At 42.1% G+C, this 27,571-nt stretch overlaps 1 protein-coding gene across 1 annotated transcript in view; it reads left to right on the top strand.

Moving 5' to 3' along the window:
* The first annotated feature begins 5,031 nt into the window (after positions 1-5,031).
* DSE (dermatan sulfate epimerase) overlaps positions 5,032-27,571 on the top strand; it is a 77,613-nt gene continuing 55,073 nt past the window's right edge. The window contains exon 1 of the mRNA XM_028117072.2: positions 5,032-5,208. The gene's annotated coding sequence lies outside the window, so the exon portion shown is untranslated. The remainder of the gene's footprint in view (positions 5,209-27,571) is intronic.

The raw sequence follows: 27,571 nt of genomic DNA, 5'->3' as shown, positions 1-27,571 counted from the left end.
GCCCGACACAGAGCTCCATCTCACGACCTTCAGGGCCCTGAGATCATGACCTGAGCCAAAATCAAGAGTCGGATGCTTAACACAATGAGCCACCCAGGCAACCCCACCTTGGGTAGTTTTAAAATAAATCAGTGAGTTGGGGCGCCTGGGTGGCTCAGTCATTAAGCGTCTGCCTTCGGCTCAGGTCATGAGCCCAGGGTCCTGGGATCGAGCCCCGCATTGGGCTCCCTGCTCAGTGGGGAGCCTGCTTCTCCCTCTGCCCCTCCCCCTGCTTGTACTCTGTCTCTGTCAAATAAATAAAATCTTTAAAAAAAAATAAATCAGTGAGTGATATAAAAAGCATCTATTTCAAAAGTCAATTGAGAATGGAGAATAACTTCCACCCGAGGACACTCAAACTGAAAGTGGGGGTTTTAGAGATGAAGTTAGTATAGACCACGTGATTTAGTGGAAAGAGCCTGGATTTGATATCAGAAAACGTAATCCTATGTGGTCTGAGCCACTTATACCTTGGGAAATTCACTTCACCCTTCTGAGCCTGTTTCCAGTCAAATGAGCATAGTAATGCTGACATCAGTGCCTGGCATACTTGATCTGTTAGAAGACTGTAAGGCCAGGAAATATGTACCTGAAAAAGAATTATATATAAAAGCCTTAAATTGTGACTGAGAATGGAGAGGTTACAATTCAATTATGATTAATAATATAGGTAAATGTTTTCTTTTGTTTTAATGATGAAAACTAAGTTCAGAAAGCTTGAGTCATCTGGAGATGAAGCAATAGCAACAGAACAGTCTGGGCAACGGAGAGGGGCCAGTCGGTGCTAGACAAGTCAGGGAGGCTGTGGGTCTGAGTCAGGGGGGCTGGAGAAGCCTGTGATGGATGTCTGAGCAGGGCTGAATGCTCAGAAATGGAAGGGAAACTGAAGACTATCACTGAGTAAGTACAACTCAAGCAAAATCAGGCTTGAGCAAACCAAAATGATCATACCTCTTCAGTGATTCAAGGATGAATCTTTTAGGTGTAGGGTAAAGCAGTTTTACAAATAGACTATTTGGCCCGAGGGAGAGAAAGAAAAAAAGCATTTCAAAGATGGAGGCAGTTGTACAGTCATGGACCAACTGGCTGGTTAGTAAAACCTAAAGGGCAAATTTGAGTTTAATGAATTAAACAAGAGAACAGAAACCATGCACTTTTAACAGCCCTATAAAATTGGGGTCCATTAGGCTAGAGCCAAGAATAAACCAGAAGGACAACTATATATAGAGAGAGTTTGTTTTATTTATATATACATACATATTTTTTCGTTTTGTTCAGACCAAAAGAGCATAGAAGGGATGCTTCTATTTGAGATAAATAGATGACAAAACAGAACTCATTCCTTTTTTCTTCCTTATCATGAAAAATAACCCTTCAACTGAAAGAGTAAAATGAAATTTGCAAGAGCTAATTGCAAACTTAGGTGAAGAATTTGGAAGAAAATAACCTAGCTCTCTAAAGCTTAACTTCTCTTATCTACAAAACGTACATCTCAGCAAGGAGAGTTTGCAAATAAGGACCTATATCTCAAATCAGCATAGAGAGAGATGAACACTAAAAGACCAGAGATGGACAAGTAGAGTTCCAATTTTCAAAAAAGCAGCACCTAGACTCCTGAAACCAAGACAAAAGGCTTTTTACAGATCCTGAGCAAAATCAATAAATCTATTCTTACAGTAATATCTGGGTACTTAGAAAAGGAAGAAATCCAGAGGTTAACAAGAATTCACTAAATAATTTCCTTTTTTTGAGCAAGGACATCTCATTGACAACACATTTGTTGTTTAAGCTGTATCTGGGAGGAAGACGTTGCTTTTTCCTAATCCCTTGGCCTGGGTATGGGTGCGTAACTTTTTCTAATTTCCACAAAGATGCCAAGTATGCATGCATTTTAGCTGCTACTCTGGGACAAGAAAAGAAAATATGACTAAGTAACACGTGAGTCCTTCGTTGATGAGAATATTCATCAACAGTGTGCTAATTCATGGGGCACCTGGGTGGCTCAGTTGGTTAAGGGTCTGCCTTCGGCTCAGGTCATGATCCCAGGGTCCTGGAATCGAGCCCTACATCGGGCTCCCCGCTCAGCGGGAAGCCTGCTTCTCCCTCTCCCATTCCCCCTGCTTGTTTCTGCTCTCGCTAACTCTCTCTCTGTGTCAAATAAATAAATAAAATCTTTAAAAAAAAAAAGAAAAAAAAAACAGTGTGCTAATTCAGTGTCAGTTGGCAGTGGAAAGTGCCTGAGAATGAGGACTTAAATGATGACATGGCATACAGACCAAATTTGCATAAGACATAAAATTGGAAGGTAGAATTACTCAATTAATTATATCAGTGATATTCAACATGTCAACAAGCTAAAAGAAAAGGCGTGACAGCACAATCAAACTTAATAGAATCATGTTAAGGGATGAACCCCAACTAGAATGAATGTAGGCTGGGAAGGTGTGTTTCGGAGTAGTTATGAAAAAGACTTGACTACATCAGAGTTTTAGGGGATTGTAATCCAAGAGTCATTAGGGTATACTGCTGTCATAATAGCTCACAGGATTTACTTGAGGAAATACAGTAATTAGAACAAAGCAATTAAACATCTTTTTACTCTGTTATTTGGATAAAACCTTGAGTTTATTATTGGGGTCAGATTCTAAGAGGGACAATGGCAAAGGAAACTGCCTTCTAAGAGCTTTTCAGAAAGGATGAAGAAAAGCTGATGGAGTTGGTAGGCACCCAGACAAACTGAAGCACTCTTCAGTGGAATTAAGGTGCCAGATGCTTCCTGGAAAACTCCAGAGGTCAAAGTTGCTGATCTTTGAGGCCTTTTGTATACGGGGCTTTTTCAAGATGTAGATGTTATCCAAAAGCAGATTCTAGATCAACTGAAGGCAAAACTGGGGATGAAGGGCAGCAAATGACAATGGGTACTGTCACCTTTGAAGAGTTCTAAATCCTGTTGCACATTATGATCACCTGGGAAGAGACTTTAAATGGTAATGCTTAGACTCTAGCCCTAGAGATTCTGATTTATTGATCTGGTGTGGGGCCCTTATCAAAAAGTATTTTATCAAAGTCCCTCTGCTGATTTACTGTTCTAGGTTGGAAAATCACTGACCTAGATGCCTACTTGTTGAAAAGTTAAATCAAACCAGATGCTTTTTCTAAGGTGTCTTCCAAATTCGAGAAGATCAATGGAAATTAACACTTCTGGATTACCTTCTATAGCTAGGCACTTTCACAATTAATCCTAATAATTGAGTTAATACATGTAAATCCCTTAGCACAGTGTCTGGCATGTAGTAACTCTCAAATATTAGCTATTTTTATTGTCTAACCATTCAATGGAGGTACTGTATCTCTACATTACCAATGAGGGAACTGAGACTCTGCAGTTAGTTTCCCAAGGCCTCTAGTAATAAATTGCAAAATAGGGGGGCGCCTGGGTGGCTCAGTTGTTAAGCGTCTGCCTTGGGCTCAGGTCATGATCCCTCGAGTCCCCCATCGGGATCCCTGCTCAGCGGAGAGCCTGCTTCTCCCTCTCTCTCTCTGCCTACTGCTCTGCCTACTTGTGCTCTCTCTGTCAAATAAATAAGATCTTTTAAAAATATATAAATAAATAAATTGCAAAATAGGGATTTAAACCAGATTAAAGCCAGTTCTAAATTAGAGAGCCCTTTCTCCTCTGCTCCACAGGTCAGTGGTTTACCTGAGTGAACATTTAAAAAATTTAATAAAACCACTTCCTGTTGACCTGTTTGTAAGGAATTCTCTCTTCAAATGCATTTTTTTGGAAAAAGAGAAGCAAAAAAGTAGACACCCACATTTTTTTCCTAATGTGGCCTAATGTGGAAGGTCTTGAGAACCTCTGAAGACAAGGGAAATGCATGGAGGTGGCCCTTTAGAACTCCACAAAGCACTTTGAAGCAAAACGAAGAAAAACTCTGCTCTCTGGTAAAACATCTCCAATTCTAATGAATGGGTAAACATCTGTCACTTTTGTACCTCTAGCTCTGGTAGGTTTTATTACACGCTAACAGGGAGGGAGGTGAAGTCAGGCCTCAGGTGATGGCCTGGTCATATAGGACACCTCCCTGGAGTCAGGATGGACCAGGCTGCGTGCAGTGGCTGCTTTAAGAAAAGGGAGGAAATCTCTCCGAAGGGGTTGTGACTACTAAGGTTGCAAATCCTCTACCTGGAAAACTTGAGGGATCAGAGGTCTCCTCTCCCTTCTCCTCCCTCACCCTTCTCCCTACACGGGCCTAGGCAAGACAAATGAAATTTCCTCTTGAAAGCCGCATACACCAAATGCTCTGTCCCTGGCCCCTTTACCTTTGATGATTAAAATCCGTTGAGTTTGCAGGATTCAGGGCTTTTGGATTTAGTGATCTCCTTAGTGCAGTTAAGGGGAGAACTGCTTCTAAGTAGGTGATTTCCTCCCTCCTCTCTGAGAGTACAATCGAACGCAGGAGAAAAGGAGTAACTATTGTGGAGAAGGGGAGGGGAGTGGGCAACAGCCTCGGGAGCGAGGTTCTCAGCGTTTTCCTCGATTTCCTTCCCCAGGCTGTACGGAAGCATCAGCTCCTCCCCCCCTGGGCCTCCAAAAGTATCTTTCAGAGTCGAACCCGAAGAGTGTGGGTCACTTAGAAACCAAAGCAACTCGGAGCCAGAGAGGCCTGGCAAGGCAGGGGTTCGTGGAGGGGAAGGGTGCGTGGGGCCCCAGTGGAGAGGAAGGCCGAACGCAGCGCTGAACCGGGGAGCCCCCGGGGAGGAGGCGGCGGAGAGGGCGGGGCGGGCGGGAGGTCGGGGTCCGGCGTCGGGGGGGTCCCCCGTTTCCCCCTCCCCATTCTCGCCTCCCCGGGCTCTGGTGACGTTGCGGTTTCCTCCTCCCTCCACAGAGCCTCAGCGCCGGCCGCGTCCCGCCCTCCTCCCCCCTTCGCCCACACCCCTCACCCACCCGCCCGCCCCGCTCGCAGTAGCGCCGCCCGAGGCTGCAGCGGCGCATCCCGTGGCGCGGCGCCCACCCGCACCCAAGGCGCGGCGGGCGCGCTGAGGGCTCGGCTCTGAGGGCGCCGGGGGCCCGGGCGCCCTGGAGTGAGGGGTCCGAGAGGAGGCTCCGGAGCCTGGGCCGAAGCTGGGGAGACGACGCCCGAGAGGACGAAGCCGCGGCGGGGAGCGGTAAGCGGAGGGGCGCGCGGCGGGCGCTGTTCTGGGCCCCGCGCGGCGCAGCTTTCTTCCGGGGTCTCGGGCGGGTCTCTGGACGCCGGCGGAGGCGGAGAGCCACGTCCCCTGCAAGACGCGGAGCGCCGCGGGCTGGTCGCCCGGGCTCGGCGCGGCTGGGCTGCTGGAGGGCGCGCGAGGCGTGGAGCCCGAGCCGTGGGCTTGCCGGGGCAGCTCCGAGCCCCTTCCCGCCCCTTGAGCGCCCGGCGCAGAGTCGGCGCACCGTAAGGTCCCGGAGATCGCTTTCGGTGCCTCGGCTCTGGCCGGCCGCGCGGCGATTTCCCGGCCCGCTCGCGGGGCTCCCGCTTCCCCCCTGACGGGTCGGGTGGCACAGCCTCGCGCCCTTCTTTCCCTGCGTGCCCCGCTAGTTGGGGAGGGGGTGGTGATGGTCGTGTGTGCGGACCCCTCTGTGCGCTGGCAGCTCCTCCGTGCGGCTGCGGAAGCCAGGCAAGCACGTCCCGAGCCTCCCCCAGATGCTGGATTCCATCGTCGCTTGGCTCCGCCGACACTCGGAGAAATTGTGGGTAAACCTCACTCGCAGGCAGCTCCTGGTGGTGGTGGTGGTGGGACGCTTGACTCACAGGCTGGGAAGCTCTGTAAGCAATGCCACATGGGCTCGAGATCTGTCGGGGCTGGAATCTGAGCTAAGTCTATGACCCGGGAACTTTCTCGTTTTCATCACTCATTTGAGGCAGCAGCCTCCGCTTAGGCTGGCTGCCATTGAAGGTTGAAACCAACTCCATTGCTTAAATGCAGGAGGGGAGCCTCGTTTACCTGAAATTCTTTAGGTCGGGAGATGACACTTCTTGTTTCTAGAGATCTTCGTGTAATAAAGTTCTTTAAAATATTTTTCGTTAGTCGTGATTAATGAGACATTAAATTTGAGAATGGACGTTCTCACTTAGAAATCGTTTCAAAACAGGCTTTTCAGCATTTTTGACAATTTAATCTTTGAGGAACTCCCTTTTCTTCAGCTTTTTAAAAAATTTCTCAATAAATGATAACTTCTGAAATGATATATGTGCACTCTTTGGTAGAGTATTCAGACAGTACCACCAAAATGGGATCATAAAAATGTAATGCCCTTGGAAGAATAGACTACAGGATTATCTGAGTATTTGTCTATCATGTGTTAATTTTTTTCTTTTAAGGTCACCATATAGGCCCACAAGTCCTTTTATGAAATGTGTAGGTTAGATGTATTTTAGTAAAAATGAGAAAAGATGAAATTTAATGCCTCTATCATCTATTGACCTCTCTGTGTGGGTACAGCAAAAAGTGCAAAACAGTGCTGGTAATTGAGGAGGTATACAGAGGTATATAAGAAACTGCCCTAGTTCTCCTGGAGTTGTCAACGTAGGGAGAAAATATAAAGACGAAGCACCTGAGGGTTTGAGCCTGAGAAGTGTCATTTTCCATTTATTGGTATATCATGTCAGTGTCAGTTTCATCAATTTTTGGTTAATAAAGACAGTGGCCTGCAAAGTACATTTTTACATTCAGGTTAATAACTGTGGATCGTACAGTCATCTCTGAGGTTAGGGAACTAGTGTGGGAAGACACTGGTAGGAAGTCAGCTAGGTTGGCCACATGAGGTCAGGACTATTATAGTGACTAACATTTTGTGTGAGTATCAACTTTAGTATTTATAAAATTAGTTCACAAATAAGCTAATACAGGTTTTCAAATGAGATCTGTGGTCTGGCTGGTCGAATTATCTTGCAGTACTGCCTCGAGGGGACCTGATGGTCATCCATAAAGTTCTTAACTTCCCAGATACTGTCCTAACCTACCTTCCCCAGTGCTTCTTTTTAAAGATTATTTAATCTCTGAAAAAGCATTTATGATCATAGGTGAAAATGCATTCTGCAGTAAAGTACTTATACATATTTTCATGTTCTTTGTGGTAGATTATTTTGGTATTTTTTTGTACTGCCTCGGATTCACAGGCAGTACAAAAATGTTGTGTGAAATTACATTATTCCCATTCAGTATTATGATTGCAGCAAATGATTGGAAAGGAATAAAGGATAAAATATTTAAACTTGGGTTTTAATGTATCAGTAATCTAAGTTTTCAAAAGGGGTAAAGAAACTAGTAAAAGACCAGCATTTTGTCATTGCAGTGTATATGATGTATTACTTAACCATTAGCATGTTTGAGTCTAAAATATAGTTAAGTATTCTTATCGTTTTTTCAGCCCCCCACCCCCTCAAAAAAGAGAAATAGTGTTATTGGCCTGAGATGTGTTTGTGACAGGCCTTGGAGGAGGTGAGGAGCCTGTGGTAGAGGGAACTTCAACATCATAGTGGATTTTGGTATTTCATTTACTGAGGGGGGCTGGGCCTTTACTATTCTGAAGGAGTGGGTAAGGCATTCGATGAGGTTCAGTGGGCTGCAGCCTTCTGAAAGAATGTGTCCAAGCAGAGGACAGGACAGTTCTTGTTACTGATGCCTGAGGGTTTCCTCATCTTGGAATTACACTGTCTTCCTCTAGTTGGGGGTCACCCAATTACCAGCAGATGTTTGGATGACACAATAAAATTCTCTAAACCTAGAATCAGTGCCCAACATGGGAATTAGGCAAGTGTATAAGCCCAGAGTACCCAAAAGAGAAACTGTTTTCCCATGCAATTCATTTGGTGAATTAGTGGCAGAATAGGAACTAGAGATTAAAATCCCAGATTCCTGAGGCACTGATCCATGTGTCCATTTGCTGACAGTGATAATTAGAAATGGATGAATTTCTAATTATCTTGCCAACTCTAATGCCCAATTCTAATAGGAAATTCCCTTTTAAAAATTAAACTCTGGGGGTGCCTGGGTAGCTCAGTTGGTTAAGCATCTGCCTTTGGCTCAGGTCATGATCCCAAGGTCCTGGGATTGAGCCCCCACATGGGGCTCTCTCTTCCTCTGCTGCTCCCCCTTGTGCTCTCTGTCAAATAAATAAAATCTTTTAAAAAAATTAAACTCAACCCTCCTTACACTGTTGGTGGGAATGCAAGCTGGTGCAACCACTCTGAAAAACAGTATGGATTTTCCTCAAAAAGTTGAAAATAGAGCTACCATATGATCCAGCAATTGCACTACTGGGTATTTACCCTAAAGATACAAATGTAGGGATCTGAAGGGGTATGTGCACCCCGATGTTTATAGCAGCAATGTCCACAATAGCCAAACTGTGGAAAGAGCCAAGATGTCCATCGACAGATGAATGGGTAAAGAAGATGTGGTATATATACACAATGGAATATTATGCAGCCATCAAAAGGAATGAGATCTTGCCATTGGCAACGACGTGGATGGAACTGGAGGGTGTTATGCTGAGTGAAATAAGTCAATCAGAGAAAGACATGTATCCTATGACCTCACTGATATGAGGAATTCTTAATCTCAGGAAACAAACTGAGGGTTGCTGGAGTGGTGGGGTGGGAGGGATGGGGTGGCTGGGTGATAGACATTGGGGAGGGTATGTGCTGTGGTGAGTGCTGTGAATTGTGCGAGACTGTTGAGTCACGGATCTGTACTTCTGAAACAAATAATGCAATATATGTTAAGAAAAAAAAAAAGAAGATAGCAGGAGGGGAAGAATGAAGGGGAGTAAATCGGAGGGGGAGATGAACCATGAGAGACGATGGACTCTGAAAAACAGAGGGTTCTAGAGGGAAGGGGGGTGGGGGGCTGGGTTAGCCTGGTGATGGGTATTAAAGAGGGCATGTTCTGTATGGAGCACTGGGTGTTATGCACAAACAATGAATCATGGAACACTGCATCAAAAACTAATGATGTAATATATGGTGATTAACATAACAATAAAAAATTTTACAGAATAAAAAAATAAAATAAAAAATAAACTGCATTAAGTGGATATTTTTAATTGAAATAATTGTTCTTTAAAGAAAAGCTTTCTGTTAGTGAATAAACTTAGTCCCATGTTCTGATCCGTCTGCACTTAGTGTTTCACAATTTCTAGTCACGTATAGAAGAGTGGTTTTGTTAGCTGTCGTTGGGGAAGTGTTACAGAAAAGATTCAAACTAGTAAAAAGTATTATGGGTGGGATAAAGAGGTGCCATTAGGTGTAATAAATTCTTGCTTACAAATTCATATGTTTAGACAATTGAAGGAAAGGAAAAGTCCCTGATAGATCATATGGCTACACGAATACTTGCATTTTAAAATCACCTAGTACTTCTAAGTTTTTTTCAAATCTAGTATTTTCATATTTTGGCCTAGTGGAAATGGAGAGTGATACAGAGGAGGTGTCTTATCCTCATTTTAGGGGTGTGGAAATGGAAATACTGTGAAGGTAAGAGACTTGTCTGTCATTTTTACAAATAGTGGCCTACCTTAAATACGAGGTGAACCCACATTGCACATTTAATTCAACTTTTCTCCTTCATGACTCTAAGTTCATGTGATTAAAGACGCGTAAATTTCATTTCCCTACAGATGTAGTTTATTATCCCTTTTACTACTCACTAGTGTCCAAGGACTGTCAGCTCCGTCAAGTCCTTATGTGCTTCCCAGACTTCTGTAAACTGGCTCTTTACAGACCCCCTTCCCACAGCTCCCTCTGCTTCCACTCTGGGCCTTGTAAGGATTCCACTGTGGGGCCTCTTCAAATTCCCGAATTCCTGCAGAGTCCTAGGCTCATCGCTAAGTTCTCCTTAGCTGCCTTCAGGTCTTTGAGTGCTTTACCACTTGTGTGGCTTGCTTCTGCTTATCCAGGCAAGCTCCAGCCTGTTGGGGGTGTGGAATCCAGGTCCTTTTTCAGATGCCCAGAAGAGTATAAACCTGCAGGAGGCAGAATGAGCGTTTGCAGAGCCTGTTGGAGATCACAAAGAAGAAAAGGGAATGATTTTAATTTGGCAAGAGAAGAAAAGACAGTTGAGGCCATCTGTTTATTTCTTTTTTTTAACCTTTTTTTGTTGTTGTTAAGATTTTATTTATTTGTCAGAGAGAGGGAGAGAGAGAGAAAGGGCACAAGCAGGGGGAGCGGCAGGCAGAGGGAGAAGCAGGCTCCCCGCCGAGCAAGGAGCCCGATGCGGGACTTGATCCCAGGATCATGACCTGAGCCCAAGGCAGAAGCCCAACCGACTGAACCACCCAGCCGTCCCCCCATCTTTTTATTTCTTGAATGGGGTAGTTTGTTCAGTCCTTAATTCAGAAGAACACTATGAATTTTTTTTTAAGATTTTTTTTTTTATTTATTGAGAGAGATAATGATAGAGAGAGAGCACGAGAGGGGGGAGAGTCAGAGGGAGAAGCAGACTCCCTGCTGAGCAGGGAGCCTGATCTGGGACTCGATGTGGGACTCGATCCCGGGACTCCACGATCATGACCTGAGCCGAAGGCGGTCGCTTAAACAACTGAGCCACCCAGGCGCCCAAAATTTTTGGGCGTGTGTTTTTGACGTGTGTTAAGATTACCACTGGATTTCCTTCTAGTTGTTTCAACTCCCTAGGGATATTCCATAAGCATGAACGTGGTAAGTGTTGTCATCAAATGTTAGTAAACAATTCCTGAAAGAACAGAATTTGCCTCTTCAGTAATATCTAGAAGCTATAAACATACTGATAATAAGCATGGTTTGTTTTGACATTTTATATTTGGGAATGGTTATGGCCATTAGATAAGTACGGTCCTGTTTTTAAAAATATAACAGGAGACATATATGCAGTTAACTCTCAATGGCTTGTATGTGACATATGTATTGTAGGTTATTTGTGCCCATCTGCTTTGTCCTAGGCAGGGTCAGAGAGAGTTTGCGACTGAGTGTATATTTCTACATGCCAAAAAAATTTTTTGGTATTATTTATGGAATTAATATTGCCTCTCTTCTCCCCAGTTAATATGAAAAAATAGCAGGATAATCATAGTAAAATTCCCGGTGTGTGTTTAAATTAGTATACACTGCTCTTTTAGTAGAAATCGAATAGGTCCACAATCAGTTAAAGAGCTGTCATTGAAATCTTTCCCTTTGAAATATTCATTGCATACAAAGATGCCTTAGAGTTGTAAGTTTGTATTTGTTGATGAAATCAGGGCCTCTGCATTTTCTCGCTTGTAACAAACTTAGCTACTAAGCAATAGGCACTTGATGCATGCAGATGTTATACCACAGCAAAGTTGAATCAGCATTTCATAACTCTTAAAAGGAATTTGTAAAGGAAATGGGCTTACCAAACTTGTGGGTCTATAATGTTTTTATTGATGAAGTACACAGGCCATATACTGGCTTTACTATTGGAGTCTAGTGGCTAGTGCAAGAAAAATGGGGATATTTGTTAGCAATTCATGAAGTGGGAGGTAACAACGTTAGGCTGGTTACATACTTTTCAATGTATGATGTAGTAATCTGCGTATTATGTTGTGATGCTAGCAGGGATTACTCATTTCCAGATGTCACAGTCGACACATTGATACTTAGATTTAGAAGACTCCCTTAGATTGAAGTATGGAAAGGGTTATTGCATTGCTAAAGTTCGTTTGCATCCAGAAAGTTGCGTCACTGACAAGAAACTCAAGAATTGCATGATGAAAATCACCAAGTAGTTTAAAAGTGTTCCCATGCCAAGGTACGCTCAACAGCCTGACAGGCCCAGGAGAGGGGCGGGGAAGACTGCCTGGCTGTGGGACGGTCCTGCTTACTTTCTTTACACCTCTGCCTGTAATTCTTTCTTCTTGAAGCAGCACTGTTTTTATTGTTTGAGCCTACTGAGGAGAGACTATAAATCATGGATTTCTAGAATTCTACAAATTCTGGTGAAGAGCTCTTCTTGGGGCCTTGGCCGTTTAATGATAGCATTCTAGAAGGTACAAATGGGGCCAGACTCACCAACAGTGTGGATAATAAGACTTGGGCCAGCTGCATTTTGGAATCACCTGCAGTGTTTACACTTCTCCCTTGGGGGGGATGGGTCTGGCAGGAAGGAAAAAGTAGCCTGAAAGGGAATGTTGAACAGCTGTTTTCCATCTTCCCTGAAGAAAAAGAAGAGGAAATCGACTTACTGCAAGCATCAGGAGGGATTTATGCTAAATACAGGGAAGTTTTTCTGAATATTTTAACCTTTAGAATGGTTTTCTGAAGGAGGCCTTGGAGTTCCTCTGTGTTTGAAAAGGTTTACCTGAGGCTGTCCAGGAGGGATGTTAGCATCGGTCTTCTCGGGCGCTAATTTTATGACTTTGGCTCATCTGGATATGAAAATCTTAGGAATTAAAAAGGACTGAATTATATGAAGATAGAAGAAATGGTCAGCTTTAGTGTTTGAAACACAAGTTATCTACGGTTTCTACTTAGTATTTTTGTTATTAGAACAAAGTATTTGCTCACTGGCTAAATATTGATTATGTGTAAAAGTCCTTTAATAACCTTTCATTCAGGTACACATTATAATGTCTGAAAATTCCTCTTTTCTATACTTAATCTGTTTTCTCCCCCAAACAGGTCGCTTTTCTCCACATTTCTTTTTTATTCAAGAAAACCATTAAAAAAGGTTTTGGCACCAGACTATAGTATTCCGTTTGGGCTTTTCAGTAATATCTTTTATGTTTTTCTGCTCCATTTTTTATAGTATAACTAGACTGGCAGTAGTGGCCACAGGAACATATGGGGCATTCATCAGTCATGTGGTCAAAATACAGAGGTTGCCTATGTCAGAAAGAGTCTGGAAACTTCTCTCATTTACCAAACTTCTTATAGCAGTATTTATGGTTAAAATTAATTATGGTATTTATAAAAACGGAAAGTGAACTTTGTTTCATTTTTGTTTAGGAAAATAGGATCTCCAAGAGAATTGAGAGTTTCAGGCCAGTGGTTCTGTTTTTTCTCAATATTAAAATTAGAGAGTACTTGAGGTGTAATTCTCTTAAAAGCAGGTTCATTTTGATGCAACACCAAGTGTTGGAAAAAGCATTCTCAGCCAGTGTCAATGGGCAAGAAGTGGACCCCAGCAAAGTCAGTGTCTTAGGCAGTTGGAATTCAGTGTTTCAACTTAGTTTTGCAGTCCATGGTTTTAAAGCAGTTTTGAAATGACCTTTCTCAAAGGAAATTCTGATTCTTGGAGGCACTGAAAAACCTGCAGACTTATCTTAGGTAAGAGTGTCTTTTGCTGGCCCCTTTGGTGGTAAGCTTAATTTCTTCTTTCCCTCCTTTATCTTTACTTTAAGTCTTCCACAAGTTAGAGGCTGTCTGTTCTACGGAGAACCCAGTAGAAGTAGAGAGCAAAATAAGAATCTGTTAGGGTGCCTGGCCGGCTCAGATGGAAGAACCAGTGACTCTTGATCTCGGGAGTCCAGTTCCAGCCCACATGGGGTTATAGAGATTACTTAAATAAATGAACATATAAAAATCTTAAGCTCCACCGTTTCTTCTAAGGAAACCGAGCATTGTTCAGATTGGATACCACGTTAACCATGTGCTATGTTATGGTTCTAAGGTTCTCACCATTAAAATTTTTAGACTTACTGTTACTTGCATAGAATTATTCCATATTGGGCGCCTGGGTGGCTCAGTTGGTTAAGCGACTGCCTTCGGCTCAGGTCATGATCCCCGAGTCCTGGGATGGAGTCCCACATCGGGCTCCCTGCTCTGCAGGAAGCCTGCTTCTCCCTTGGCTTGTGTTCCCTCTCCTGCTGTCTCTCTCTCTCTATCTGTCAAATAAATAAATAAAATCTAAAAAAAAAAAATTTAAAAGAATTATTCCATATTAAATTCAAAGTAACAAATAGTTAATTTTGAGTATCTGCTGCAGGAACTTGGGAGCTTTACAAATTCAATTTCATTTCTAGTTGTTGTATTTCATCTTGCCAGTTTCAGGTTAAGTTGGACCACATTCAGTATCTCTTTCTTGGGGAAGAAATGTGTGTAGTATTTATACTACTAAGTTGCCATAAAATGATAAATCCTGTGCCTAAGAAGGTGAATTGAGCTAGCAGTGTTAGGGCGGTTATATAACAGATCCTTCTTTGTGTGCTTACACCTTTTTTTCTCGTTGGTGAAGCCACTGAAGTTTGGTTCAGTGATTGCAAGTTTTAGAAAAGATAAATCTGTGTTACTTGGGAATGAATGCTTTGATATATAACTTTTTCCACTGTACTTTTGAACCTGGAGAGTTAGATGAAAGAACATTATACTTCAGCGATAGAAATACTGAAAGGATTTAGTCATTCCGCAAGTATTTGCCAGGTACTTCTGTGTTTGAAGGGATGTCTGTGTGGAGGCGAAGAGGGGAAGCATACAAAATAAATAGGACATGGTTTCCAGCCTTGGGGAACTATAAAATCTGGTGGGAGAAGGATAACCAAGTATGAAACTTTATGAGAACATCCAAGTGCTGAGCAGAGCCGAAGGCATGCAGCAGAATGGCAGGAAGGAGGAGATCCATAGGATTACCCCTGCAGAGAATACCCAGCTAGGAGGGGAGAACGAACTGGGCCTCAGAGGACTTTATGCCAAAAAGGGGAAGGAAAAAAGCATCACAAGCAGGGCTGCTGAGCCAAGGCACAGGAAGCAGAGAAAGGGAGTGGCTGCTAGGTCGAGGAGAACTTGGGAAAATCATGGGAATTCACTTCTCTCCTGTAACATTCTCTTTCCTTGCTTCCCTTCATTATGCATCTGTTCTTCAAGTATTTCTTGAAGGTCTGATTGCATGTAATCAGCTGTGTATGACACTATAAGAAAGACCAGACCAAGACCCCTGCCTCACAACGGCTTACACCCCAGTGGGTAAGATTCACCTCCAATCCCTTTTGGATCTAGAGAAGACTGAAACCATAAATATGAGAAAGGAAGATAACATACCTTCAAGGGGCGCCTGGGTGGCTCAGTCGCTAGGCGTCTGCCTTCGGCTCAGGTCATGATCTCAGGGTCCTGGGATCAAGCCCCACGTCGGGCTCCCTGCTCTGCGGGGAGCCTGCTTCTCCCTCTTCCACTCCCCCTGCTTGTGTTCCCTCTCTCGCTGTCTCTGTCAGATTAAAAAAAAAACAAAAAAAACATATACCTTCAAATAACCCAGTATGCATGTAATTAGTACTAAATGCATACATTAGTAAATGCATATAAAGCTATAAACATTTTTATTGACCCCTTTTTAGGCCCAATCCAGGCACCACCTCCTCAGTACATCTTTCTCCATCCTGGTTTGTGGTAACTTCTGTAAATCTCCATAGTAATTTGTCATTCTCATGCAAACATCCTTCTTTTTATTTTAGTGGTTTGTGTAAAAATTTCATTTCTTTTGCCATCTTACAAGGTGGTGTAAGCACCTTCTTGGCTGACATTATTCCTGAATTCTCAGGGAATATTGAACAATGCATATACGAGGCCACGGGGAGACCACTTATGGATGGAGCTGCCAGGGAAGGCTTCATAAAGAATGTTGTATTCTTTGAGAAAGATAAGAGTTTGGGTGTGGAGCAGCACGGCGGGGGAATCCCATGAAAGAGTAACAGTGGGAATAAAGGACAAAATGTGAGTTGTGCTGAAGCAAAGAAGAGCAGGTAAGTGCGAAGGGAGAATTTGTGTAGGGAGGAAATGAGTGATAAAATGAAGGTAGGCAGGTGCTAGATTGTGGAAGCTCTTGGATGAGAAATTTGTTCGTTTTATTGTGGGAAATAGGGGCTCTTGGGTAGAAAAGTGATATTATAATCGTGATTGTTTAATTTGTGAGGAATTTTGTGGTTTACAAAGATAGTTGTTTCATGGGTAGTATGGTCAGACTGCGTGGGTTTCTCTCTTGGCTCTTCACTATCTATGTGACCTTGGGTAACTTACTCAATCCACCTGTACCTCAGTTTCCTCATCTGTAAAAAGGGGATGATATCTACATTATGGGCCTGTGGTGAAGATTAAATGAGTTAATCCATGTGAAGTACTTCATACAGTTCCTGGCACTTGGTAAGCACTATATATATTTATTGTTTGTAGCAATAAGAATTACGATCTCTGCTTTAGAAACGGGAAAATTGTAGAGCTAGGACTGCATTTGCTAGAGCTGCAGTGACAAAGTGCCTCTAACTGTGTGGCTTAAACAACAGAAATTTACTCTCACAGTTCTAGAGGTTAGAAGTCCAGAATCAAGGTGTTGATGGGGTTGGTTCCTTCTAAGGCCATGAAGGAGACTCTATTCCATGCCTCTCTGCTAGCTTCCGGTGGTGTCTGTCAGTCTTTGGCATTCCTAGGCTTGGCAATACCTCACCCTGATCTCTACCTTCCTCATCACATGGCATTCTCCCTGTGTGTCTGTCTGTCTCCAAATGTCCTCTTTTTATAAACCTACCATATTGGATTAGGGACCCATCCTACTCCAATATGAGCTTTTCTTAATTAATTATATCTTACAACCCTGTTTCTAAGTAAGGTCACATTCTGAGATATGGGTGATTCGGACTTCTGTGTGATGAACTTTTATCAGACACAGTTCAACCCGTAACAGACTCCAAGTCAGATCTTTTGAATCTATCACACTATGGCCATGATGTGCCAGAAGGATTGCAGAAAAGGGGAGGTAGGTCTGTGAGAGACAGTGAGCTCTCCTTGGCTTTTCTGTCTCCTGCTTGCCCGGACCTGCACTATTCCCTTGAATGGCTGTAATGAGGAACATGTCACAGAGACTCTTGAGATAAGGGTATCTCCCTGTCTCCTGAAGGGATCTTTTGCATTTCTTTCTTCTTTCCAGCATAGCAGTCTCTTGCTTCTTTCCATTTGGGGATTGGAGATAAAAGTGTTCAGATAAGTTTAGGGATATTATACTTGCACTGGATAATTTCAGTCTTCTCTGTAAATTTGGATGATATATCACTGTCCCAAAGTATAGGTGAGAAAGGAAGAATTGAATACTTTTGGAAAGAGGCAAAAATCCGAAGTATCAGCAGTAAGGATTTTACTAAAGAGTCTATTGGAGATGAGTAAGCAGGTCAATATGCTGAGGTCAGATAGAAGTTGATGCTCTTGGGTTTATTGTTGGAATTGAGGTGGAATGGGCAAATACGATTGAGGTTTGTAAGTCACTGAGGAAGTTAGAAATATCCCCAAACAATAGAAATTGCCTGCGATGGTTAAAAAGAGTATATCCACAAGTGGTGATTTCAAGTGGCAAAGGTACTAGAAGAGTCATTGAGAGAGCTAAGGGGTGGCCCCAGGAATTGAAAAGGCTCGCTCCACCTTCCTTGTGGGTTGGGAAGAATGAGGTGAGACCTCCCAGAGAGCACAGCAGAGGATAGGGTGTCATTGAAAGAATCAAAGTTTCTTTATAAAATCTTTAATTTGGAAGGAGCCTAAGTGACATCTGGTCCCCCTGCCCTGCCCCATTTAACTCAGGAATTGCCTGACAGGTGGTCCTCTTACCTCCACATCCATTTAGGACGATACATGAGAAGAAAGTTTAGAAAATAAGATTAGTACGAAGGGAGTTTTCTCCAGCATCCAGCTCCATGAAGAGAACGCCATCAGATTTGACAAAAGAAATAGCTAGGTGGAATCTGGTTGTGAGCAGAGAGGTTGGGTGAAGTGTGTAGGATGGAGATGAGAAGTATATGCCTAGATTAGGAGATGTGGAGAACAGAGCTACCATTCCCAGAGTAGGATGCTAAAGACGGTATGACATAGAAACAGTTGATTCACCAAGACATCCAGTTACGCATGTATGACCTTGGACATACACAAACATTATTCTTTTGTTATTCTTTTGTTCTGCACAGTGATCATAGTCTTCAGCAGTCTAGTAAAGCTTTTCCTTAGATTGTTTCCTGGCTAGTAACACTTTATAGATCTATAAAAACTCGCCATAATAAGATATTTAGCACAAAATAATAGGAGTGGCATAGGTGTACGAGAAATAATTCATTAGAAAGCATCCTGATTCTTTTGAAATCTCTAGCTAAAAGAAATTTTATCAGTAGAGGAAGGTTTGTTTGTTTTTTAATTTGCAAATAGCACTAATAAAGCTCTTATACCAAACCATTAAATAATAATAATAATCCTTGGGGATACAGTTAAAAGTGGGGACATGAAGGGAATCACTCTAAATTTCAAAACAGAACAACTTTAATAAAAGTCTTAGCACCGGACAACCAACCATCCAGCAGAAAGAGAGGCCTAGCTGGTCTGGGCAGGAGTAGATGGGAAAAGTGGCGGGATGTCTAATCCAATGTGAAATGGGCTGAAAGTTTTACGGTGGCATTTAGAGAAAGACCTGGAGAAAAACCCATGAAAACCATCCGTGGACTGTTGGGAAACAAAATGGGATGCTCAGGGCATGGAGTGTGATCTGAGGTGGGCCAGGCACATTAACAAGGGCGTGACAAGACTTGGGGGCACAGCAAGCCACCTGCAGCCTGGGGCAGATGCAGTGCGAGCTTTGTGCCCCAGGGAGGATTGAGAGGGCAGTGAGTATGGTGGCCGCTGTCAGGAAACTGTAATAATCGCCCTGAGTAACCTTGAAAGGGTCAAACATTGTAGTCCATTTTACCTCCAGATGGTTTGTCTTGGCACACAAAGATTTTTATTGCTTCTTTTTATGTAGTTATATAATTATAGTTATCTCTGAGTTTTTAAAGGTTTACATCTTGACACTTAGTTAATCCAGTAATAATCTCTGCATGTTTATTAAGTGCTGCGCACTCTTCTAGGTGTTGGTGACATAGCAGAAGGCAAAGTGCCCTCATGGAGCTTGCATTCTAGAGGGGGCAGCCAAGCAGACAAAAGAAATAAGTAAATTATATAGTAGATTAGAAGGTTTTAAGTGTTCTGAAGAAAAGTAAAATCCGGAAGGGAGTTAGGGAATGGTGGTGATTGATTTAAATAACATGGTCCCAGCCAGCCTCTCCAAGGAAGTCACATTTGAACAAAAGCTTAAAGGAGGTGAGGGAGCAAGCCGTGTAGATGTCTGGGGGGAAGTATTCTAGGCAGGAAGAACACAGGCGCTGAGGAAGGAGCACGCCCCATGAGTACAAGGAGAGCAAGGGGGCCACATGGCTAGAATGGGAAAGGACACAGAGAGGCAACAGGGGAAGGCCACGTAGTGCCTTGAGAATGATTGTAAGCACTTTGGTTCTTACTCTGAATAATGGGAAGCCACTGAAGGATTTTAAACAGAGCAGTGACATAACCTGGATTGTGATTGAACAAGGACAGGCCTGGCTGTTGTGTTGAGAACAGCCATGGGGAAGTAAGGGTGAAGGCAGGCGGACTAGTTTGGGACCTTTGCAGTAATTCTGGCAAGACATGCTGTGGCTTAGGCGTAATGGCAGTGGCGAAAGTGTCTGGATTCTGGATGTATTTTGAGGATGGAGTCAACAGAATTGGCTGATGGTTTAGACCTGGAGACAGAGTGGGTAAGTGAAGGAGGGGGAGTTTGGGCCTCAGTTGCTGGCAGGATTGATTGCCAGTAACTGAGATGGGCAAGTCCTGAGAAGACAGTGCCTGTGTCTTTCGGTTAATTACACGTATGTATCATTGTTTTACAAACCAAGGCTGTGGTATTCTGAGTTTTGATTATGATTCATAAGGGGACATTTGGAAAGTACTCAAGAGATTTCAGTGCCAAAGGGCTATGATTTGTGAGACAAAAATGAGAATCGAAAAAAGTGCATATAAAAATGTTTGAGAATGTGAAAGGCAGCAAAAAAGTTCAGTGTTGTCATTGGTGAGTATTTGAAGATTGGAAAAATGGAAGAATGCTTGAATATAAGTAAGAAATAAAAACAAGCCTCATGTATAGTGAGAAAAGCATCACTCTCCAATAAATACTCTGTTTACATACTCATGAGTGTATATACTCATCCAATAAATGAATTTTTTATTTTGATTGAATAAGCTGGAATTGTAGGTTTAATGCCAGCAAATTACTTTCCCATGAAATTCTTTTAAGCCTTTTGCCTAACATCTGTGTGTTTCATTTTTTGGATAATACCTTCAGCTTTTAGGCAGTCTCTAAGTCCAGTACTGTAAATTCTGCTGTGTCTTCTGCTTCAACAGCAATATCCTTGGACAGAATCATTTTTCTGGGGATAAATCATAGAAAAAAAGCAAAAGTTGAGTACAAGAAAAAGATTTGGTGAATAGTATGCCAATACTTTCTAATGGGGCAAATTATATGGCAAGACTCATACTTCTAACAGGGATTAAGATGATTGGACTAAGAAGAAGATTGGGGAGGGGGTTCCCCAAGACCACCATCAGACCCAGTGATCCACTAGAAGCCACTCACAAAAAGGTGTTTTAATCATGAATATAGTTTGACACAGCCAGGGTACAGGTTAAAATCAGCAAAGGGAAAAGTTGCATGGGGGAGAGTTCGGGAGAAAGCAGGCACAGATTTCCAGGTCTCGTCTCTCAGTGGAGTGGCACTCCTGGCCACAGTATACGGCAACAGGTGCCAAGCGTTGCCAGCCAGGGAAGCTCATCCCAGCCTTGGTGTCCAGGGCTTTTACTGGGGTCCCCACGTGTAGACACGCAGCACCTGCATGACTGACTTTAGCTATTCAGAGTCTTGCCCCTCAGAGCAAAGATAGGAGTTTGTCATGAATCACAGTGTTAGTATAAACTATGTGGTCATGCTGGTACTACATGGCCCGAGGCCTCAGGTATACAAAAAAACGTGTATCTGGCAGATATTACAAGGGCTCAGAGCTCCTCTTGAGCCAGTCTGAAAACAGACCTTTCTTAGAAATTTTGCAGGGTTTGAGCCGTAGGCCTACTGGGTTAACCCTTTACTGCATAGCATGGTTAGCATGGTAGGGCCTTGAGGATGGTATTAGTGTTTCTTAGAGTCATTGTCAGAGGCTAAACCTATAGGACCTGATCCTGGAGGAGAATGATATCAGGACATACCACAAATATACACAGTTTTAGCTAAATTCATAAATGAGTGAAACTGAATAGATTACATATGAGAGGTTAGGTGTGTTTTGTGGTACTTAGCCTGAGAATCTATAATTGATGTCATGACTCATTCCACGGAGGTTTGCCGATACTGGGCTAGAGGAGCAGAGGACCTGACCTGCAGGGACTTGTGGTGGTGACTGAAATCAGGAAAGAGGTAGGAAGGAGGAAAGGGAGCCCTCAAGGTGATATTGAGGCAGAGGAATTGGTTCATTCGACTCTGAAGGCTGAGAAGTCCCATGATCTGCTGTCTGCAGGCTGGAGCCCAGGAAAGCTGGTGGTATAACCCCAATCCAAGGGCAGGAGAAGACTGATGGCCCAGCTCAGGCAGGCAGGCACACAGGCAGAGAGCGCACAAGAGTGTGAGTATGCATGAATGAGAATGAAATCTCCTTCTGCCTTTTGTTCTATTCAGACCCTCAGTGGATTAAATGGCTCACCCACATCAAAGAGAACAATCTTTACTTTTACTTGGTCTGCTGATTCAGATGCTAACCTCTTGCTGAAACCCCTTCGGAGACACATCCAGAAATACTATTTAACCAGATATCTGGTACCCATAGCCCGTCAAGTTGACACATAAAATTAACCACCACACCTGGTAAGAAAGAAAGTCACATATCTAAAAATCCAAGGGGGAGAATTGGTTATAGAATTAAAGATAGTTTTATCTACAAATTCAAGGAGTTACATTACCAACTGGAAGTTAATATGTATTGCCATTTAGGGGAAGTAGAAAATGTATTTAAATCAAACATCAGATTTTTTGAAGTCAAACTTAGGTTCAGAAGTGATTTTTTCATCTTTTAAATTTCATCTAGGCTGGTGTTTCTATGTGTAGAATGTTTTTCTGGCAATAAACACATGTGTCATTGTGGTATATCAGAAAGCTTTATCTCTATATAAATATTGGTTGATGAAGAAATAGTATTAGATTGAAGATTTCTTTTCTTCTCAGACGTGTTAAGTTACTTGGAATATGTAGCCTGAAGGCCTACTTTATATTTGTCAAAATATTTGATATTTTTAGGCTCCTGATGACTCTGCAAGGTTCTGAGCACACAATGCATTGTACCTATTTTAAAAATAACATTCTGTGTGTGATAGTTTTGTGAGTGCTTCCTCCTGGTGTCATGGCACACTTCCTCTCCGTTGGACCGACCTTGGTCTCGTTGAGAAGATGATGATGACTGCTAGCACTTAGGTATATCAGCTAATTGAAGAACACAGAGACCCCATGAGGAAGGTATTATTTTATCCAGTCTCTGGAGGGGAAAACAGGGACATAGCTAGGGCCGTGGTGGTGCTGGGATTCAAACTTAGAAGTCTGGCTCCAGCTTATGGTTACAGCCACTAATCATGTTCTGAGGTGAACAATGATGACTAGCATTTGGGGGGAACTCTTACCAGAAAGTGTTAAGTGCTTTACAGGTGTCATCTCATTTATTCTCCTAACCGTTATGAGACATAATATTTTCATCTTCATTTGAAATAAGGGACTAGTTTCAATAGTTTGCTTGTCCAAAGTCAGAGTGGTAAACAAAAGCCACTCTGGTCCCCCTGTGAGCTCTTAGCCACCTCGCCAGTCTGCCCTTGTCAGTCTATGGCAGGAAGAAAAATTGTACTTTAGCTTTTTAATGATTATTTATGGTTTTGTTTAACTGTTGTCATTTGAAATTGTATGAAGTTATATTTAGCCACTAGCTTCATTCTCTTTATCTTCTTTTCTATGCTTTATATTTTTAGCCAGTAATGCCAGAAAAGTGTTTTCGTGGTTAAAGATATTGCTGAGAAAGCTATAGCTGGTTTTGTAGAACTTTCCAGAGAATCTTTGGTTACTTACTGTTCAGAAAAATTTTCGAGAAAAAAATGATTGTTAATTTTCTTTTGGGACCAGCTATAGTCTGTTAAATAAATTATGTTGGATTAAGGGAGAATTCCTATTTATTTTTATTGTCAGAGTAATACAAGTTCTGCAGTTTAAAATAAACTGATTCAGGGGTGGCTCGGTCAGTTGAGAGACTGACTCTTGATTTCAGCTTAGGTCGTGATCTCAGGGTTATGGGATCAAGCCTGGAGTGGGGCTCCACTCCACTCTTGGCAGGGAGTCTGCTTGAGATTCTCTCTGCTCCCCTCCCTCTGCTCCTCCCCCTGCTTGCGCTCCAATGCAGGCACACTCTCTATCTCTCAAATAAATAAATCTTAAAAAAAAACAAAACAAAACCTCAGAAACATCATTTTCTTAGATTTTTATCCTATAATTATTAAGGGCAGAGCATAATGTTTCTTGTTTACTTTTTATCCCTGTGCCGAGCACAGTTCCTGGATTTAATAGCTGCTCAATATGTAGCTGAATTAATTAATTAATATTTACAAGAAATTCTTACTTCCGACATGGATGGGAAATTGATCTTCCAGTTCTGGAAAACAATGCATTGGAAAACTTAATGTGCATAAATTACTACTTTTTAAACACTTTGGAATACCAAAAAGAAATACACTTAATTATATTCAACATTATATTATCTGAAAATAGTATCAGAATAAAAAAAATATTTTTAAACAATTTTATCTATCTATTTATTTATTTTTAAGATTTTATTTATTTATTTGACAGGGAGAGGGAGAAGCAGGCTTCTTGCTGAGCAGGGAGCTCAAAGCCAGGCTCGATCCCAGGACCCTGAGATCATGACCTGAGCTGAAGGCAGATGCTTAACTGACTGAGCCACCCAGGCGCCCCCAGAATAAAAAATTTTGAAAATACTTCAGCATATTGTATTCTCATACCATCATTAATAAAATCAATTATAATTGTAATAAAGAGGTACCAGTTAGAAGGTGTCCAATTGTTAGACTGCTAGATAAACTAGAATTTCGAGCTTAGAAAGTATAACCATTTCATTTCCTCTTTTAGACTTTTTGTAAGCAAAATTAGCTGCTTCATTGATCTCCTCAGTGACTTTGTAAATCTTCCACCATACCTCTATCCTGCTTTCTCTTTGCCCCCATGAAAGTATAGATTTTACTTCCTTTCTATTTTCTGACAGCCATTGCTCTCAAAAACTGGGTCTAATTTGTTTTAGGTAATTCCTTCATTTATTTATTTCTTAAGTAAGCTCTATGCCCAGCGTGGGGTTTGAACTCATGACTCCAAGATCAAGAGTTGCATGCTCTACCTACTAAGCCAGGCAGGCACCCCAAAAGCTGGATCTATGGTTCTTAGTTTTGTAGTAATGTGCACCAGGCAGAACTTTACTACTAAATGATGCCTTCAGTTTGATAGCCACTAAATTACTTACTCAAGTAGTCCTCTGGTGAATGGGAGATGGAGCCTTCATTTTATTTTTATTTACTTATTTTTTAAAGATTTTATTTATTTATTTGAAAGAGAGAGACACAGCGAGAGAGGGAACACAAGCAGGAGGAGTGGGAGAGGGAGAAGCAGGCTTCCCGCTGAGCAGGGAGCCTGATGCGGGGCTCGGTCCCAGGACCCTGGGATCATGACCTGAGCCGAAGGCAGACGCATAATGACTGAACCACCCAGACGCCCCAGGAGCCTTCATTTTAAACAGAATTTAGGTTAACCATTCTTTTTCTTTCTTTCTTTTTTTTTAATTTTATTTATTTGAGAGAGAGAGAGCCCAAGAGGGGGTGGGGTCAGGGAGAAGCAGAGCCCAATGCGCGGGACTCAATCCCAGGACTCCAGGATCATGATCTGAGCCAAAGGCAGTTGCTTAACCAACTGAGCCACCCAGGCGCCCAGGTTAACTGTTCTTATAGAAGGAAGTTATATAATTACTATTGTTGGTCTAAGAAAGAAGTGAGCTTCAGATTACACTGTGAGAAGATGTGTTATCTTCATAAAAAACTTTCCCAGAAACAATATAGAAATGGTCTTGGACTGCACAGAGCTGCACTTAATTTACAAACCTAACTTAAAGTTTCTCCAATGTTGAGTGTGAAGGTGGTGAACACCATTATTATACACAATGTGGTTTTGCTGTGTGGGTTCAGGGTTGTAATGACTCCCTCAGTAGTGTGTGGAAATTCTTGGGGGTTCCATATGCTGTAATTTCATATTACGGATTTTTGTTTGGAAATGACTTTTTGGGGAGATATATTTCATTTCACCCGAAATAAGGAAAACAATAAACCCTCAGTAAAAGGAACTTTCATTTTGATTAAGAGCGCTTGGTTTTTAAAATATTCTTTTTTGGCTGAGTCTACAGGCTTTACACATCAGGGAGTATAATTTTAGCAAATGATTGTGTAGTACCAAAACCATATGTTTTCTTAGGATTTGATGTATGTAAGAATAATGTTAGATTTATTTCACTATAGAAATTTACCAAGGGCATAAAAGGTTTTATTTTGATATTGAGGTAAAATTATTTTTCAAAAAAGTATCCTAATTATACATTTAATAAAATTAAAATAGTAAAGTAAGGAGAACTTTAAAAATGTGTACATTTTGGAGTAGTATGTGTGAGACCACAGCAAGATGTTTCTCAAATACTTAGAAATAGATTTCTCTGAGAGTTAAATCCTAAAATAGATCAGAGAAGGAAATGTGCAGTTCTGTTAAGATATGTTAGTGTTCTCAGTGCATCAGAGTTTGCCTGAAACCTGATTGGAGGCCTAAAGATGAGGAAACTTGGGTTTCAATGGAGTCGTAGTTGCTAACTTCTACAGCGCCTATCCATTTTCCAGGGAAGAGGATCTGAAGTCAGGGGCATTCTGTTGTCTGGTTTGCAGGACTCTTATGTTTTAGCCCTTCATGGATATGGGCACATCTGGTTCTAGTGTGGGAAATATTTAACTGTTGTCATCAGGTGACTGACTACTGGGTCTGTCCATTGGCTTGGGCAAACAGGAACAGGTACTCTTGAGCTAAACCTGGTGGGGGTGGTGGCAGGAGCTGTGGGGTATGTACATTTTGCTCTTCTTTCCTAAATGTCATTACAATTCAATTTAAAAATTTTTGTTTTTAATGACATCCCAAGGGCATCTGTGACAGATGCTGACAACACAGCTTCCTTTCAAGGGAGTTATGGCGGTGATCTTGAGTGGTTGAGTTGCCCCAAGCCCAAGGCCCCTCACCAGGCAATTATCAAATAATTTTACTACCTGTGTGGTTTTCTGATGAAGCCAGGAAATATTTCCCAATCTGCTTGATAGTTGTATTTCTTGTAAATGAATGCAGTGACATTTCTGGTTTTATATATGTTGAGGGAGGAGGATTTTGGTTTTATTAACATCAGATAGCACATCCAGGATAATCAGCTGAGATACTGATGACATTGCCTGAGCTAACTCCAGACTCTTGAGGTTACCTTATCAGTTCAGGCAAGGGCATCAGATATCTCCCAAGTACTCATGTCCCCCTTCAGTCATATAAATTTATTACTAGGAAACACTCTCCAGCCAGAGATTTTATTTTCCAGGCCCTGTTGTATCACTGGGACTTTTGAAAGAATATAGCAAGAAGCGGTCCACCTTTTACACACCAAGAATTATGGGCCTTGGGAGGCAATCAAACTCAGATATCGTTTATTTAATAATTACTCTTTTCTTTGAGGGCAAAACCCCTGACAAATATTTGAAAAATCTCAGTGGTTATATGCTTTCTTTTCTAGTGAGTGTTGAGCTTACTAATGAATGATGTGTTAAAGAGTCAGGAGCAGGGGTGGCCTGGGTGGCTCAGTCAGAGCAGGGGTGGCCTGGGTGGCTCAGTCGTTAAGCGTCTGCCTTTGGCTCGGGTCATGATCCCAGGGTCCTGGGATCGAGCCCCGCATCAGGCTCCCTGCTCGGCGGGAAGCCTGCTTCTCCCTCTCCCCCTCCCCCTGCTTGTGTTCCCTCTCTTGCCCCTGTCAAATGAATAAATAAAATCTTAAAAAAAAAAAAAAAAGAGTCAGGAGCATTGTGTTTGAGTTTCAGCTGAGTTTCTAAAAGGTGGCATGACCTTCCCTGGTCACTTACCATCTGTGATTTCCTTATTTTGCTTATAGTATTTAGTTTTTTTCAAAAAAATATTTTATGGATAAGTTAATATAATTGTGCATGTCTGAAACGTCTTCCCTTTTATTAAAAATATTTATAGAGCTCTTCATGTCAGGTTCTCTGCTCAGTGCATCACATAATATTTAATCACCCTGTGAAGTTGGGATCGTTTTATGGATGAGAGAATGGAGACTCTGAGAGTAGGAGTCGTTGATCAAAACTAGCAGACAGCAGAGCAGGGATTTTTTTCTTCTCTCCATGCCCAGTGTTAATCATAATGCTGTGCTCCTTAGACTTGACACATGCTGTAAGAGTGTTTTTAATCCATCTTCATTTGGGACATCTTTTACTTTCTACAGGGTAATGTCACTCTTCGATCCTTATACTTTCTATATTTTCTAAAGCCAGGGAAATTGAAAGAACTTTTGTGCTACCAT

The sequence above is a fragment of the Eumetopias jubatus genome, unplaced genomic scaffold (genome assembly GCF_037043125.1).
Source record: "Eumetopias jubatus isolate StellerSeaLion01/CBP00866 unplaced genomic scaffold, mEumJub1_p1.0 scaffold_6, whole genome shotgun sequence".
NCBI classification, from domain to species: domain Eukaryota; kingdom Metazoa; phylum Chordata; class Mammalia; order Carnivora; family Otariidae; genus Eumetopias; species Eumetopias jubatus.
The sequence above is the reverse complement of the archived record's forward strand: the minus strand, read 5'-3'. Positions and strand labels throughout refer to the sequence as shown.